Source organism: Anolis carolinensis, chromosome 4 (assembly GCF_035594765.1).
Source record: "Anolis carolinensis isolate JA03-04 chromosome 4, rAnoCar3.1.pri, whole genome shotgun sequence".
NCBI classification, from domain to species: Eukaryota; Metazoa; Chordata; class Lepidosauria; order Squamata; family Dactyloidae; genus Anolis; species Anolis carolinensis.
Window position 1 is genome coordinate 154,446,112 of NC_085844.1, and position 11,495 is coordinate 154,457,606.

General features: G+C 40.8%; 1 long non-coding RNA gene across 1 annotated transcript in view; it reads left to right on the top strand.

The window, feature by feature from the left end:
• Positions 1 to 364: 364 nt before the first annotated feature.
• Positions 365 to 11,495, top strand: part of LOC134298326 (uncharacterized) — a 37,300-nt gene continuing 26,169 nt past the window's right edge. The window contains exon 1 of the long non-coding RNA XR_010005339.1: positions 365 to 730. This is a non-coding gene — a long non-coding RNA (uncharacterized LOC134298326). The remainder of the gene's footprint in view (positions 731 to 11,495) is intronic.

The window sequence follows — 11,495 nt, forward strand, 5'->3', positions numbered from 1 at the left end:
ACATAGTCTTCTCCCTTATCCTGTACACACTTAGCTTCTTATTCTCATCCTCAGGGCCAGTCAGTAAAGGAAACCAGTTAATGTGAGTAACCTATTAAAAGGGAAACCTAGAATACATCATTTGGAAAACTTTATATTTATTTGATATAGTCTTTTTTTAGATTGGAGTAAACACCCACAAGCTGAAATCAATGGTTATAAAAGTGTTTAAGCACATTTAGGGAGCATTTGGGTGTTTTGGTTGAAAGCAGAGGATAGAAAACTTTCCCAGAGTACATTACAATTCCCAAGTGGACTTAAAAAATAGTGCTCAGAAGGGTACAAAGAAGAGACCTGGGAAAAGTCTGCTGTCATTTTTTGTTCTGTTCAGAGCCTGGAAATCTTAATTCTAAACCAAAAAAAATCTTTCTTTATTATTCGTTACCTTTTATGCCTTTTACTTGAATTTATTTATTTATTTACAATATTTTTACCCTGCCTTTCTCCACAGTAGATCCGAGGCGGCTTACAACATACAATGCAAAAGTTTAAAACATATTTAAAATCACAAATACTATATATATACTGGGAGCCCCCGGTGGTGCAGAGGATTAAACGGCTGAGCTGTTGAACTTTCAGTTATGCCGGCCACATGACCTTGGAGGCGTCTACAGTCAACGCCAGCTTTACGGCTTAGAAATAGAGATGAGCATCAACCCTCAGATTGGGACACAACTAGACCCAATACCAGGTAAAAAAAAATATCTTTACCTTTATACTATATAACCAGATTGTCATATTCTGACAAAATGTGTTTGATTGTTCCTTCATGACATCACCAGAGCTTACTCCCATGATATCACCTGGATTCATCCCCTATGACATCATTAGGAGGTTATCCCTAGGTGTTAAGGTTTGGGATGCTCCTAAGGTTACTAGATGAAGAACAACACAAGACTCCTGGTCTTTTAATATAAATAAGAAAACTGCTTGTCCTTGCTGAAATTCCTTCTTCTGCTCAGCCATTATAGATACAATACCTCTGTCATGTTTTTCACCTGGTAACCTAACATGCGCCTAACTTGATATCTCAAGATGGAACCAAAGCAAACTGGAAAGGGCTGGAAGCATTCTGATCACTTTGGGACATTTGACCACTAAGTGATCAAATCATAGCTCCGTTCTGTGGGGTCTCCTCAGAGGTCAGTCCTACTGCAACAGGTTTCAGAGATATAAAGCACATCTCAAGTCTCCTCTCAATTCAGGGGTCAGCTCACAGTGCAATGGCTTTCCGGGTTGCAAAACATAGTGCTGTTCATAACAGGTATTCTACTTCAACATATATGAACTACTGCAGATGGAAGAAGGTGGCTGTGGAGGCAATTGTAATATAAAGAGAGCATTCTAGTAAGGATGCTCAAAAATAGAGAGGAAGGAATGAAAAAACACATAACAGAATGAAGTCAGTAGGCATTGTCTGTCCTTTTGCCCTTTAAACCCTTGTGGTATTGAAGATGTGGCTGCGAACCAAAGCCTGGAACAATTGCTTTCTTCAACTGCCCTCCCAGAATCCCTTAGCCAGCATCTCCAAGAATATAACTTTTCCAAGCTCTGTTGCTGACCAATATCCTAGTTCCTCCTTTATGCACCTATCTGATATATATATTTAGGAGCAGGGCCTGATAAACCAGGGGGGCTTGCTTCTGAGTAAACTTGCAGAAGAATGCACTGTTAGTAAATTGCAATGCGTATGCTTTCCCCTACGGAGAGATTAATCCCCATGCTGGAGAAAAGTAATTTACAAAGTGGGCTTTCGTGAGGCTCTGTGTTATTATAGACTTATTGTATCAGCCTTATATTGCAGTGCCAAAGGATAATGTGGGACAACAAATACACCTGTAGAGAAGTCATTTGAGAGATGGCATTCCCATCAATACTCCTTGCTTGAGTCTGGAAACAATGCCACTATAGGATTTTAAAAACTGAATATCACCCCATGTAATCCAGGTTGCAATATAAAAATCACCATTGAACAAGTTTTCATCTTGCACAAATATCAGCCAGACATTGAAGTGCATATGATTTTCAAGCAATTTCCTTCTCTGCCTTCACAAGATGAAATGTAACCAAACTCATCCATCGCATCTTGTTTGGAATAATGGATAGCAAAAAAAAAAAAAACTGGTGGGGGGATTTAACAGCTGCTGGAAATAGAGATGCCCAAAAGCAAGGGAAGAATACAGCCTTCAAATACAGTCAAACATGAGTTAGCGAAGTATCAATTTAAATCTCTCCATATAATTCTCAATTTTTTCTTTGTATGGACATCGTACAAAAAAGGCAACAAAGCCCATTTCGTTCAGAGAGATGAAAGTGAAACAATCTGCAATATTATTAAGCCTTTAGTATAGTACAAGTTATCATGTGTTTAGTTCATCCAAAACACTTCATAATAAAATGAAAAGAGCCCTGCTAGATTGGGGCATTGATTTATTTACAAGTTATCGCTATACCCATCTCGCCTCCAAACAAGCAACAGACAATGCCTATTGCTCTCTCCTTCATGCATTATCTCCATAGCAGCCCTGTGATCTACAGTAGTGTGAGACAGAGAAGAACTATTCTCATTTAGTAGACCTGAAGAGCAGTCTCAAACATTCTAGCCACTAAACTACACTGATTCTGAGATCTATGTCAGTACAGAATTCAATTTTCTCCAATATTGGAATGTAAATCCTGGTAAATTTCATTTCATCATTTTTCTCTCTAGTGTAAGAAACTGTACAGTTTCAAGGACTATTGGAAATTTGGGATTGTTTCTGCAAAGGGAAAATTCACAAAGTTGTTGTTTTGTTGTTTGTTTGGTGTGTTTTTTTGGTGCAGAAAACAGAATTTTCTGTGCTGAAAAATCCAGCAATTTTTTTTTTGAGAATAAGGCCCAAACTGCAAAGATTCTTGTCCACCCAAGATTCTTCTCATCAGTGTTTTCCAGTTCTTTTAAACTCCCATTTTCAACTGATATTCAAATATTTATTAATATTTTTCTGTGCCTACCCCAGTGGAGAAAATGTATGTTCAGGAAAACAGTCCTCTTTTTTGTTTTGTTTTGTTTTAATTCCCAGCTTCTGATATTCAGAGAAATACTATCTCTAAACATGAAGAGTTCAGGCCCATTCAGACAGACCCATAATGCGGGATCTGCTGCAATTTTACTGGAAGCATCCAGACGACGCCTTGGGTAAAACTGAATTAAAGTAGAACAAAGCAACATTAATTAAACACCTGATCTAAATATAAGACCCAGGTCTTACCAGGTGTGGACCTGTGTGGATTGGGCCCAGGGACAGTGTCATGCAATCCTCAGGACCAATCCACACAGCCATCTTGATTTTTTGGGCTCCAGGAGCCCAAAAAACTGAAAGGTCACACACTCCCTCTTACAAGCCCCCCCCTACCCACAAAAAAACAAAACAAAAATAAAATTAACCTTATCTGGCCACCATTATGTTCCTTTTCACACTCTCCTGGAATGAGGAAATGAAGCACCAAGAGATGAGGGTATCCCTCCTTTTCCCCCGCTGCCCGGTCTCCTGGTGCATCATTTCCTCATGCCAGGAGAGAACAAGAAGGAATTTTATTTTTCGGGGTTATTCTAGGGGGTCTGGGAATGGCTATTGTTATTGGGATAATATATAGACACCCCCCAGGAAAGCCCAGGTTTTGGGGGGCTTGTAGTACTCAAACCAACACTGAAGTTAGTTTTTTAAACCTGCTTCAGCACTGGATTTAGTCCTGTGTGGAAGCGTCTTTACATTTATCCATCATGGCTAAATTAATCTAGATTACCCCTTTCAAATGTCCCTGCCCATAGTGGAGTACTCCTCTGTCCCTCTCACTCCGGGTTTTATCTCTGTGTTCACGCGGCCTGCCCTTGCTTTATTGTTTTTCTTGATGTTCTGTTTATTATTATTTATTGTATTTTGAATGGTGCTATGATATGTTTGTTTTTATATCTTATTATGTTGTATTGCTCTGGGCATGGCCCCATGTTAGCCGCCCCGAGTCCCCATTGGGGAGATGGTGGCGGGGTATAAATAAAGTTTTATTATTATATTATTATTATTAATAGATGAGACATTTAGCATATATTTCTCACTTCTTTCCATGCCCCAAGGTTCTCATGCAGGCATATATATATCTCCCCACCAACACCCGCATTGTGTGAATTGTGCAATGAAGTGTGGGAAGGAAACACACAACAGTTTCTTGTACATCTGCTAATCTTGCTTCTTGCCCTGTGTCATGTGAATGCCTTTTCAATTGTCAGGACACTTGAAGTCAATACTGAAATGAACAAGAGCTACGAATCTAGATAAACCACCATATTTTTCTTATTTTTTTTTCAAATGTGCACACAGACACTCAAAAAAATTTAAAACCCGAGTAAAAATGGTCATTTCTTGCCCATGACTTAACAGTCATGGAATAGTGCTATCCAATTTTAAATCTGAAATCTCCCTTTGCTTTGGTGTAAAGTAAATCAAACTAGTCTCTGTGCTAGGCGATAGATATATCATACAAACTTCCTATGTGCTACATAGCCAGCAATTTGTTTTTCACTACAGTAGTTTCTCACAATCTTAACTCAGATGGAACACAGAAAAAATTGCCTGGTAAAAAAAATGCAAAGCGATTTTTAAAAAGCAAAATGAAAAAAACCTATCTTTTCCTTCTGTGAGATGAGAGACTGATATATATGGCTGTAAATGTATAGCGTAATGCATTTCTTACTGGGTTTCTCACTGTGTTATTTTGCAAAGCTTGGAAAATGTCCTTTTTAGGGCTCCTTGAACTGCACCTTGAACTTCTTTCCCTCAGCCAACGTGGTTAAGTGCTCATCCTGCTGGCAAGGGAATTCTGGAAGTTGTAATCCCCAAAGGTACTTTCCCAAAACTCTTGGTAGGCTGAAAACCTCAGTATGGGTTTTATCTACATGCGGGTGGCCCCAGAATACTGTAGTGACACATTCCCTTAGGTGTGAGCTGGGCAATTCCGAATATGGTCAGCCAATATCATTTTTCGGAATCCTTTTCACTCATTCAAAATGAACATGTTTAAAGAGTAGAGAGGTTGTTTGTGACTCTGATCACCTCAACATTACCCTGGGAAATTTAGCCCTTCATGTTTTATACTAGAAGAGATAACCCACAGTTGTCTCCAAAGACCACCCCTTTTGGCCACATGTTGCCCCTGGAGCCCTGAACAAAGGAAATCTCCACAATCTATGACCACACAGCTCATCATCTCCACTTGAACCAAGGCTTATTATTATTATTATTATTATTATTATTATTATTATTATTATTATTATTATTATTTACCCACCTTTCCTTGTGGTTCGAAGTGGGTTACAACATAGTTAAAAACACATAATCATTATATAAAATACACATATTGAAATGTATTTCTACAACATACATATATTAAAATATACAAATCAGTGATTAAAATATAGTGGACACAAGACACGAGTTTAAAATTTGTGATTAAAACTGGCTGGGTAGGCCTGCCAGAAGAGGTAGGTTTTTAGATGGGTTTTTAATTTCAACAGGTTATTTAACAGTCGGACCTATTCTGGCAGGTTGTTCCATAGTCTTGGAGAAGTCAATGAAAAGGTGCTCTAACAGGCTGGAGCAGCCACAGCCCAGAAGACCTCAGTGTTCGGGGCAGATTGTACAAGAGTAGGCGATCCTGTAGATAACCTGGATCCAAACTATGTTGGGCCTTCCATTCCCTTTAACACCATCTGGGCCAGGAAGGACCACCACCTCATGTTAGTTCTTTACCCTGAATTTGGCACACTGTAGAATTAAAAACCCCTATAGATATTCATGCGGAGTCCACAAAGATATGAAAATCCTTCTGCATGGACAAGTAAATCAAAGGCAAATCAAACATACACAACCATACTCCCATTTTCCATTTTTTAAATTTATTACACACTGGTTCCTCCACATTCATCACCCCTTAACTAATATTTGAAATGTGCGTCTAGTATGATTCAAATTAGCATCCCTCATGAACCAATGAGACCTAAGGGGTCATGTCTATCACTGTCCCTATCTTGTCCCATGGGGATCTCATGGTGGCCAGCTTGGGACCAACAAGTGTGAGATGGGTCCATCCATGTGTGGCTTATGCATAGAAATCAATCTCATGTGAGGGGGCATCTCAGCCTATCAGAACTCCACATAGCATGGAGCAATTGTGTATGTACATGTCAGCACATGAAGCCCCCGATGGCGTAGTGGACTAAAGCCTTGTGACTTGAAGGTTGGGTTGCTGACCTGAAATCTGCCAGGTTCGAATCCCACCTGGGGAGAATGCGGATGAGCTCCCTCTATCAGAACCAGCTCCATGCGGGGACATGAGAAAAGCCTCCCACAAGGATGGTAAAAACATCAAAACATCCGGGCGTCCCCTGGGCAACATCCTTGCAGACGGCCAATTCTCTCACTCCAGAAGTGACTCAAGTTGCTCCTGACACGAAAAAAAGCACATATAAGATAGTAGAATCACAGGATCACTAAACACATGGGCAGCGTCATTAGGCATTTCAGCAGCAGGGCAAGTAAAAGTGATAAATATGGCTCTACTTTGTGACACTGACACATTAATCATGTTTCCTCTGAATATCTTGCTTGTAATATGTGCTCATGCATGCTAGCGCTCGCAATCGCATCTTCTATAATGAACCTGCGCAAACTTTAAGATCTGCTGGGGAGGCTCTTCTCTCACTCCCGCCACCGTCACAAACATGGTTGGTGGGAACAAGGGAGAGGGCCTTCTAGGTGGTGGCCCCCAACTCTGGAACTCCCTCCCGAGAGAAATCAGACTAGACCCTACCTTGGCCACCTTCCAGAAAGATCTGAAAAATCTTGGTTACTCCAATGCCCCTTTGACTAATCAGTTACAACTTGACCTAGTCCTTTTAGGTAAAGGTAAAGGTTTTCCCCTGACATTAAGTCCAGTCGTGACCGATTCTGGGGGTTGGTGCTCATCGCAATTTCTAAGCTGGTGTTGTCCGTAGACACCTCCAAGGTCATGTGGCCGGCATGACTCCATGGAGCGCCATTACCTTCCCGCTGGAGCGGTACCTATTGATCTACTCACATTTGCATGTTTTCGAACTGCTAGGTTGGCAGGAGCTGGGGCTAACAGAGGGTGCTCATTCTGCTTAATACCCGGCCTCTGCATTTTATTACTAGCCCCTTTTACCAGTGGCCTTGCAATATATTGCACATGCCCTATTATTGCCCTGCCTCCAGCTCTGAACACACCCACTACACTTGACTATCAATGATTAGTTGTTCTTTACGTTTTTATGATCTATATATATAAAAGAGTGATGGCATCAGGGCAGCGGACAAAACAACAAAACTACAGGCCCCCCAATCTCAAAATTTGACAACACAACCCATCATCCACGCCTCAAGGTTGATATAACAAAAAGAAAAGAAAAATAAAGTCCTAATGAGAGGGAGAGGAATAATTGTTTTTATCCAATTGCTGCCAGTTAGAAGGCTAAGCTCCACCCACTTGGTCTCCTAGCAAACCTACTCAGTCCAGGGGACAGGAAGACTTAGGCCTCACTTAGGCCTCTTCCACAGATTATCTGATTTGAACTGGATTATATGGCAGTGTAGACTCAAGGCCCTTCCACACAGCTATATAACCCATTTAGAATCTTATATTATCTGCTTTGAACTGGATTATCTTGACTCCACACTGCCATATAATCCACTTCAGTGTGCATACTAAACATAAAGACAACCATACAACAGACATTCAATACCACCACTACCTCAACAATTTCTCACCAACACCACCAGACAACACCACAGCAACACGTGGCAGGGCACAGCTAGTCTATATATATATAAGAGTGATGGCATCACGGCGACCCACAAAACAACAAAACTACAGGCCCCCCAACCTCGAAATTTGACAACACAACCCATCATCCACGCCTCTAGATTGATACAACAAAAAGAAAAGAAAAATAAAGTCCTAATTAGAGAGAGAGGAATAATTGCTTTTATCCAATTGCTGCCAGTTAGAAGGCTAAGCTCCTCCAACTTGGTCTCCTAGCAACCCAAAAAAAAAACACTAAAAATTTAATACAATAAAATACTATAATATCAGAAAATAACTAAAAATAATACAAGAAAATAATAAAATAATAAATAAAAATATAACTTAAAATAAAATTAATTAAAAATGCAAATAACGTCAAATAAAAATTACACAACAATTTTTAACCAATACCACCACCACTTTGCCACAGCAACGCGTGGCCGGGCACAGCTAGTAGTTTATATATTTTTATGTGTTAATTCATTGTAATTGCAATGTATTTTATGTTGATATATTTTATTGCTTTATTTCTGGGCTTGGTTCCTATGTAAGCCACACCGAGTCCCCTCGGGGAGATGGGGTGAAGAATAAAGTTGTTGCTATTGTTGTTGTTGTTGTTGTTTAGGGAAAGGTTCCACACCATCAGGAACCTTGAGGTGCTGAAACCACACGTGCATTATTGCAGATACATTGGCACTTTGCTCATGATGTATAAAAGAGAATATTACAAATATCCCACCTGCCACTGCTTTCACACCATTCATACCCTGACCCACAATTGCCTTGGTTGTTCCATATGTATCATCCCGCATAGTCAAGCAGCCCAATGTTACATTGGCTTATTTTTTGATAGCAGCAGAACAACAGCAAAGAAAGGTACCAGGCATGTCAGTGGCCTTGTCTTAATCACAGACATTTACAAAAAATGGAACTTTACAAATATTATGGGAGTGCTGTGGAAGAAGTCCATCTTAGGTGTGAAAGAAGACCCCCCCCCCCAAACCCAGGAGTAGGAAAAATGCTCCCAGCCACTCCAGACTTTCCAGGCTAACCTCCTTTCTCTAGAAAAAAAGGGATACACTCATTAAAGGTAAAGGTGAAGGTTTTCCCCTGACCTTAAGTCTAGTTGTGTCCAACTCTGGTTGGTGCTCATATCCATTTCACAGCCGAAGAGCAGGCGTTGTCTGTAGACACTTCCAAGGTCATGTGGCCGGCATGACTGCATGGAGCGCCGTTACCTTCCTACTGGAGCGGTACCTATTGATCTACTCACATTTGCATGTTTTCCAACTGCTAAGTTGGCAGAAGCTTGAGCTAACAGCAGGAGTTCACCCCACTCCCCGGATTCGAACTGCCAACCTTTTGATCAGCAAGTTTAGAAGCTCAGCGGCTTAACTCACTGCGCCACTGTGGGCTCATGATAAACTAATTACCTCTCCTGAAAACCTAGGGAAATAGTGATGCACCTATTAACCTAGTTCAGCAACAATAGCAACAAAATCCCCATGTTTAAGAATAAAAGGGAATACTGAACATTTCCAAAATTTGGTTTCAGGGAGGGTTTTTTTTTTTTTGTATGAAAATTGAGTAGAAATTTAATCGCCCATGTTCTAAACTCTTGCTGAAGATGCTTTTCTATCATAAAGAGATATGAGAGAGAATTATTCCTGTGAAGTCACCGAGAAGACAGACACCATGAAGCATGCATAGGATTGCTTTGAACATTTTATAGTAAAAGCCCACTATGAAATGCAATCTGTAAAGTGAGTTTCAAGAAGATTGAGGAGGAGGAGATCTACTGTGAGGCAAACTTTAATAAGGGAAAGGGGTGTCAAGAAGAATATTGTTAAGAGTGTGCGTGTGACCTATCACATTAAATAGGACGCGAGCAACCAATTTAGATGGATTTAAAAGATGATTAGATAGATTCATGGCAGATAGGGCGATGGCTGTCAATAGTGACTACTAGTATGTTGTTTCTAGGAATTTTCTCATGCTATAAATGTTCACCTTAGACTCTAGACTGGAGTTGTGGTGTGTCCATCGAAATACTAAAAAATAATATAGGGGCAGATTTTTTTCGTGTCAGGAGTGACTTGAGAAACTGCAAGTCACTTCTGGTGTGAGAGAATTGGCCGTCTGCAAGGACGTTGCCCAGGAGACGCCCGGATGTTTAATGTTTTACCATCCTTGTGGGAGGCCTCTCTCATGTCCTCATATGGGGAGCTGGAGCTGACAGAGGGAGCTCGCCTGCTCTCCCCGGATTCGAACTGCTGACCTATTGGTCAGCAATCCTGCGGTACAAGGGTTTAACCCATTGTGCCACTGGGGGCAGATGAGAAAAATTAATGGGGGGGGGAGCAATAGGGCAGCAGGCCCAAGGAAGAAGATAGGAGGAGAACATCCGATACACACAATCCTTCACTAACTCCTTCCCTTAAATTCTTCCCCTTTCTCCCCACCAGTAAATAAAGTGGCATTGTTCTCTCCAGTGATGGATAAATGGAAAGAGCTTGTGAAAGTATTCTTCAAGAAACCCATCAAAGGGGAAGAAACTTTCACACCTGCTGTGTGCCCTGGGACTACAGTTGGGTCACAGATAAAGCCCTGTTTGAGAATCTAATGTCCTAAGTCTTCGGAAAGGAAGGAAAGTGTTAGGGGTGGGCTCATTCTTCCAATTCAGTTGCAGATTTGGCGGGCAGAGTGAAAATGCTTTGCAAAAGAGCTTTGAAATGCAGCAAACTGAATTGAGCCAAAGGACACAGTGTTGGTATCAACAAAAACTGTTAGGCAGCCTGATTAAAGTCACAGTCACATGATATAGCTTTATCATGAGATGTTTATATAATGATATATCCCACAGCAAAAGGCTGTGTAGTGCATTTTGAGTTGCCTAATGTAGATATGGGGAGAATTATTCCTATGAAGTCACTGAGTTGCCTAATGCACTTCATTAGACAACTCAAAATGCAATTTCCATAGTGGAGTACTGACCTATCAGGTGTAATTTGAATGATCAGATTATTCTTTCTGATATGGTACTACTGAGATACCTTAAATGGTTTCATACTAATGAATTTCAATAGCTAGTGGAGGCCTTTTCTGTTGTGGTTATTTTTATTTATCGTGTCAGAATCGAACTGAGGGTAACAAACGAAGTTAAAAACTTGGCTTTATACTAAATGTCCTTTGACCAGAAGGCCACTTGGAGTGCCTCCGGTGTCGCTGTAAGAAGGTCCTCCATTGAGCATGTGGCAGGGCTCAGGCTGCATTGTAGTAAGTGGTCTGTGATTTGCTCTTCTCTGCACTCGCATGTCATGGACTCCACTTTGTAGTCCCATTTCTGAAGATTGGCTCTGAACCTTCCAGTCTCCAAACCCAATGTTCTGTGTGCCCGGGGGGAGTCTCTCATCCAGTAACAGCCATTGATTAAGGTTCTGGGTTTTAGCCTGCCACTTTTGGACTCTTGCTTGCTAAAATGTTCCTGTGAGTATCTCTGTAGGTCTTAGAAAGCTATTTCTTGATTTAAGGCATTGGCATCCTGGCTGATATCCGAACAGAGGATGAGCTGGAGATGTCCATGCCTTGGTCCTTTTGTT